General features: G+C 35.1%; 1 pseudogene; it reads right to left on the reverse strand.

The window, feature by feature from the left end:
• Window positions 1–4,232: 4,232 nt before the first annotated feature.
• LOC127237787 (ribosomal L1 domain-containing protein 1-like) lies at window positions 4,233–5,572 on the reverse strand (annotated as a pseudogene).
• Between the last annotated feature and the right edge of the window lie 1,570 nt (window positions 5,573–7,142).

The following is a 7,142-nucleotide window of genomic DNA, read 5'->3' on the forward strand; positions in this document are numbered from 1 at the left end:
GTCATTGTGGTTCCATTCAGAAGTCAGAATTATGTTCTATATGCTTAGTACTAATAGATTCTCCAGATTCTCTTAATAAAGTCATTGATTCTCAATATACAGAAGGAGTTGTTTTACATATTAAATCCCAATGAACTTACTCGAACTGATTCAGAATTAAATTTTTTGTCATTCAATTATAAGAACTAATCAGAAATAGAAATCATTCCTTATATATACCACATGTCAGATCACATGCAGGCCTTCCAAGCTCTTTAACACAAGGTAATGATGAAATTGATCAGCTTTAATTAAGAAAGGTGTTAGAAGCCTCAAAATACCCTAACAAACACCAGTTAATAGCAAAGGTTTGAAGAAAGATTGTTCTATCACTTGGCAACAAGCCAAAGAAATTATTTTAAAAATGTACTCATTTGTCTTTGTATTACCAAACTCTACTACCTTCCCCTGAACCCAAAGGTTTCTCAAAACAATTAAATCTGGCAGATGGATGTTTCATTTTTGTAGAATTTGAAATAAAGTATATATACCATATCATACATACCTGTTCATGATGTACTTGTGCAACTTCTTTGAGTTCTGAAAAGGATGATTCTGTAACCACTCAATCATTAAAAGTTATTGCCATAATGGGAATATCTGTACAAATTAAAACTGATAATGCCTCACCATGTGTCTCTATCAAAATAAAGTCCTAAAAGTCAGGCATTTATCGAAAGGTGTAATCACACTTTTAAAATGTGCTTAATAATCAGAAAGTGTTAATAAAGACCCCAGATTATACAATCCTCTATTAACTTTACATTGTTGAATGCTAAGAAGAAAGGAATGACAGCTATCGAGTGACATTGGATATTGGAAAAACTGCTGAAACCAGCCTTTATATGTCAAATGTGTATTGACCTCAGAATGGAAATCAAGATACGTGTTATGTGGGTAAAAGATTTTGCTTTTGTTTCCTCATGATAAGAAAAGTGATGATTATTGTCAAGATTGACAATGATTAGATTAAAATGGGAGAACTCTCTTGATTAAGAGTGGTGACCGCTCATCAAACTTCATGGCCATTCCATCTATATTATTTTAAAAGACTTACAAATAACTTTGTTTGATTAGACATAACCTGCAAAGAAGTGAAACTCCCCAAAGTTAGGGTTCTTAATGTGTATAGTATCATCTTGCTAAAGTAAGCACTTTTATTTATTTTTTAGACAATATCTGATAATTGATTTTACTGTATTCAATTTTAGTATGTTTGGGTTTAAATCTTTCCTTTTTATTTAAACAAAAAGGGGAAATTTGTGTTGTCACACCAAGAACACTAATGGAATTAGATCTGAGTTTGAAGGGCAGAGTCTATGTTCAGCTGGCCAGAGTGAACCATACATTTTTTCTGGAAAACACAGAGGAATATCGAGGGACACATAGAGGAATACAAAGGGGCTTAAAGAGATGTCCAGGTCTTTTTAGTTATGGGAAGGTGGATGTTTCTTCTTTTTCAAGGAACTATCAGGTTTATTCCCCAATATCTTTAACTGCTGAACTTTATTATTTAAATAATACAATAAAAGAAATCACAATAGCACTCAACTTTTAATGAAATTTTGAGTTCTGATCCAAGTTTCATTAAATATATATATATATATATATATATATATATATATATATATATATATATTTAATCATGTTTTAGATGTGGAGTTGGTAAAACTATTTTCCCATTCAATAGGCAGCTGTTTAGTTCCATTGATGGTGTCCTTAGCATTACAGAAGCATTTCAGTTTCCTGTGCTTCCATTGATTATTTTTAGTGTCTGCACTATTGGTGTTACGTTTGAGAAGTTTTCTCCTGAGGAAATAAGTTCAAGGTTATTTACAACTTTCCCTCCTGTCAGTTTAAGTGTATCTTCTTTTATGTTGATGTCTTTGATCCAGTTGTGTATTCTTCTACATGCAAACACCCAGTTTGACCAACCTCATTTGGTAAAGAAGCTGTCTCTTTGTTTGTTTGTTTGTTTTTACAGTATGTATTTTTGGACTCTTTATCAAAAATCTGATAGGTAGATTTAAGTCTGGGCCTTTGATTCAATTCCCTTGATCAATGAGTCTGTTATTCCAGGGTTATTTATCACTGTATCTCTGAAGTACAATAGGAAATAAAGAGTAGGGAGATGTTCAGGATCTATTTGATTTTCCAGGAATATTCTGGTCCTCCTGGTTTTTTTGTTTGTTTGTTTTGTTTTTGTTTTTTTCTTTGTTTTTTTTAGGTTTTTTTTTTTGTTTGTTTGTTTTTTGTTTTTTGTTTTGTTTCCTAAGTGGAGCTGAACATTGACCTTTCCAGTTCTCTGTATCACTGAATTGGAATCTTGATGAGAATTGCTTTAAATTTGTAGATTACTTTTGTCCGAATGGCCAATTTTCTAAGCCAGTCTAACCAATCTCAGAGCATAGCAGATCCTTCCATGTTCTGGTAGCCTCTGCATTTTTTCCTTGGGATGTAAAGTTTTAAATTCCGCAGGTCTTTCAGTTAATGGTTAGTGTTACACAAGGTGTTTTATATTATATGAAGCTGTTTTTAAAAGTTTTGTTTCCCTGGTGTATTTATCAGTCTGAGTTTTATTTGTATATAGGAGGACTACTCATTTTTGTGGGTTAATCATTTATGCAGCAATATTGATGAAAGTGTATTTCAGTGGTAGAATTTCCCCAATGGAATTTTTAGGGACACTTACACATGCTACTTTATCATCAATCATCTTTAAGTAGCAATACGTTAACTTCTTCATTTGCAATTTTTATAGGCTTTATCTTCACCATTTCCCTTACTGTTCTACCCAAAATTTCAAGTACTATATGGAATACACACGGAAAGAATAAACAACCTTATTTTATTCCTGGTTTTCTGGAATTATTTTGAGTTTACATACATTTAATATGATGTTGGTTATAGGCTTGTTATAAATTGTCTAATTATGTCTAGATACATCCATTTTATCCCTAATTTCTCCAGAACTTTAATCTGAAAGGAATATGGGATTTTGTGAAAGACCTTTTAAGCATTTAATGGGATGATCGTGAATATTTTTCTTTCATTTTATTTATATGGTAGATTACATATTGCCATTATATCTATTTTACTTATATGTATTTAGATTTATCTAAATGCTCAGAATTTTCAACTAAACATAAATTTTTCTCTATGAAAATTTGGATTGTAAGTTCACTTTCATAGTACTGTAAAGCTTTTACTTTTATACTTAGAATACACTGATATACAATTAGTACACAATAGTTGAAAATAGTATACTGAAATAATCAGAACTTTCTTTTGAATCATTTGAAAGGTACACTTGGGAGTTTATTTCTTCTTAAAATGGGAAATGATTTCCTTCTTGGATTTTCATATTCTTCTACAGGGTGTAACATGTGCAAGACGTTATTTCCTTTATGTATTTTCATTTTCAAAGGTTATTTTCCTCCTTTGTTTAAATATAAACTTTTCTAAGAAGCAGATGTTATACTTTAAAAATCACAAGCATACAGAAGCCCTCTTATCAGCAAATACACTGAACAATACAAAAATAAATAATTTTTGTTCTTTTTTTTTTTTGCCTCAAACCATTAGTTTATAAAAATAGGATCATTACTTCAGAATCACCCTTGGAAAAGTTATGAAAGCATTAAAGATGCAATATGCCTGGCGGTGGTGGCACACACCTTTAAACCCAGCTTCTGGAGGCAGAGGCCTGTGGATCTCTGAAACCTGCCTGGTCTACTGAGTGAGTTCTAGGACAGCCTCCAAAGTAACAACAGAGAAACCCTGTTTTGGAAAACAAAAAACATAAACAAACAAAAGGTCTGCAATAGGTACCTTCTGTTATGTAGTTATCTGCAGGTGTGTGGTATTTTTCTGGGTACTGAAGCCAGGACCTTGCCTATGCTAGCAAAGTGTTATACAACCAAGCCCAGAACTGAAGTTTGGCTCTTAAAGACACATTCTTGCTGAACTCCAGACTTTCCTCAGGCTCCTGACTCTCTGGCCTTGGCTTGTTGAGTATTAGAAATGCAGGTGTGCACAACCAATCTTGGCCAATTTTGTCTGTCTGCTGAGACAACATTTCACTATACAGTTCGGCTGGCCTAAACTACCACTTAGACAAGGAGGCTGACCTCAAACCCACACAAATCTGCCTATCTATGTCCCACAGTGTGTGCAACCACACCCTGCCTAATTATTCTTGAAAAGCTCTTAGGTTAACTCTGATAGTTCCTTCAGGCTGAGGAACCTGATTTTAGTCTGAGTGGGCCACTTGGGGTTTTTTGACTTTGGGTGTGGTGGAAGCTTTTCTAGGAGTAAAGAACTTGGCTCCTGGCTTTCTGATTTCCCAAAAGTCTTTTTGTTTGTTTGTCTTTTCCTGGAGGTCACAAGCTCTAAAGCTCTTGGGGTCTCTGTAGCTGGTAGGGCCTTCCTTTTCTTTCCCTGAAATTAATTTAGATCAGGCTTCTATTGTGGAGATTTTCTTGCATCTTGGTGTTTTCTTTATTTGGTATTCTTCCTATTGGTACCAGTTGTAGAATTGTTTATTCACACTTGTGTCTGTCCCTTCAGGTTGTGCTTTTACTTTGCCAGTCTTTTCCTTCTGGATCTTGGGGCCTTCACTGGAGTACTGTTGGTTTCACATAGTAAGTCACCTTGAGTTAAAGGGGACACATCCTTCTTGGATATTTTCCTTAATATTTTGCTTTTCTTCTTCAACTCTTCTTTTCCATGCTTCATTTTTTTCTTTAGTTCCTTTCTCCGCATGCTACAGAAGGATAAGTCTTTTTCATCCTGACATGTGACAAAGGAGGAAAAGATAGGAAGGGAAATGACTTGTCAGTTTTCAGGGACAAGAGCTTCACACTTTACCATTTCTCAGGCAATTTCCCTGAAAGCACTTATGAGACAGCCAGAATGTTGTCAACGATGTTCAGAGTGCAAAAGCCATGCTTGGAGTTGTTTAAGATGGTCCCTGTGATACATCAGTCAATCTCTGGACAGATTCTTGGCCTGAAGGTTCACAGGTACTGGGAATTTCTTCCTCTGATGGCTTCCTATGTGAGTGGGCAAATGCCTTTGCACCCTTTCATCAGTAATGAAGATGCCAAAGCTACCAAGGAGGTGGAGCATGGCTGCATTGGCTTTATATTCTATTTTTAAAGTTTTAAAAGGGATAATCTGAGAGCTGTTGTTAATGCCATGCTTTTTCTTATGATTTTTATAGAAACATTCTGTTTGTTCAGGTGATTCAATGTCATCAATATCATCTTTGGTAAACAAACAGACTTCTGAAGAATCTGATACAATAGAAAGACCCTTGGGCAAGCAGTTTTCACTGGAAATTTCCATCATATCACCATTAAAAATAACTTCTCATTTCCATTAAAAAGTAACTCATTTTTTCCCCTTGACTTGGAGTGTGCAAACAGAACTTCTACCACCTTTTTAATCTTCTCTCAGTCCAGATATCCCAGAGCAGCCATGGCTACATGTTGGCTGATGCCTGGGGAAAGGCAGAAGCTGAGCCCTCCATGATTCTTTGCCTCATTTAGCCCTCAGGAGTGAGCTAACTATAGATTTTCACAATAAGCTAATATCTTCATTTGGAGGCTCTTCCTTCTAATATCACGAATAAAATGATTAGTTCTACAGAAAATATTCTTCCTATCCATCCACTATTTGTAGGGCCCTGTATGTACCTCTGAGGCACCATGAGCAAGCCTGAAGCTGTTGACTGGAACTTCTTGCCCCAGAGCTGCTATTGATACTCTTCCTGCCCCCTCAGAGTTCTCATTGGTACACTTCCGGTTTTGCTAACACACACCTCATGGGGATGAGCTAAGCCTGAAAAATCCTGTCATTTTCCACTGTGCTGAAAGTCAGTATATAAGCCCACTCCATCACCTCAATAAATGGCATTCGGCATTCGGCATTCGGTATTCGGCATTCTGACATTACCATTGAATGAATGACCTGCTGTCTGGTCTCTTATTTCAATCACTAGGCCTCTGTCCACTTTGTGGGATAGATTGTAGCACTGGTGCTACAATTATTTTTTACAATTGCTGTCAGAATGAATAAGTTATCAGTTCCAGAAACTGGGGAGTTTTACTGGGTTCCACCTCTGTCTTCAATCTAATTTTTTAAACAGTGGTACTGGCAGTTTACAGAGTCATAATTGTTGTGTTCCAGCACTATTTAGTTACTAATGTTCTTATAAGATCAAAGCAAAAAAATTACAATTTTAGTTCAATGTCTACAAAAATTATGTTCACAATTCTAGTCATAACTAATCATTATTTCAAAAACACCCATTTTATAATTCCTATAAATGTGCAGTTCCTTGTCTTTGTGTGTATGTCATATTGGGCAGGCCACACAGAGGCCAGAAGAGGAAACCGGCTACTTAAACCTGGAGTGGGGGGTGATTATGGGTTCTGAGAACTGACCTCAGGCCCTTTGAAAGAACAGCAAGCTCTTTTAAACAGGAAGCCATCTCTCTTGTCCTAGCAATCAATCTTCTAAGCTATGCAGTTCAGAAATCTACAATACTCAAAATATTTTGGCTACCACTGCTTAGAAATGGAATCTGTAATATGCTCTATTTCTAATTAGGGTATATTCTTTCATGCTATTTTGAGACTCTAAAATAGATGTGATGACTTTGCAATTTTTGTAGGAAAGTGACTCCTAGCTTGCTTCTGAGCTAAAAATTGTGCCCATATTGCACAGACCCTGCCGATATTCACTAACTTCAAATTCTGACTTTCTAAAAATAATTATCTCATGCTTTAATGCCACTATGTTTAGCCTTTATTGATTTATTTAAAGATTGAATGATGAGCCCAGAAAAAGTTTTTGCTCAAAAATATGTTACATGTTTTAAACTCTTGAAATTTTAATATTATCTCCTAGATATATATATGTAATCAAAGTTTAATTTATATTTGAAAGAAGGAAGAAAAAAATGATGCTTTTCTTCTTTAAAAATTAGAAAACATTTACCAGCTTACTTTTTCCACAGGTTTCCAGAATGTGACTAGAAGTGCAAAGTGAGTTGTTCTTATCACTTGTGGGATAATATTTAGGTATGTGTTTTGAAA

Source organism: Phodopus roborovskii, unplaced genomic scaffold (genome assembly GCF_943737965.1).
Source record: "Phodopus roborovskii unplaced genomic scaffold, PHOROB, whole genome shotgun sequence".
Taxonomy (NCBI): Eukaryota; Metazoa; Chordata; class Mammalia; order Rodentia; family Cricetidae; genus Phodopus; species Phodopus roborovskii.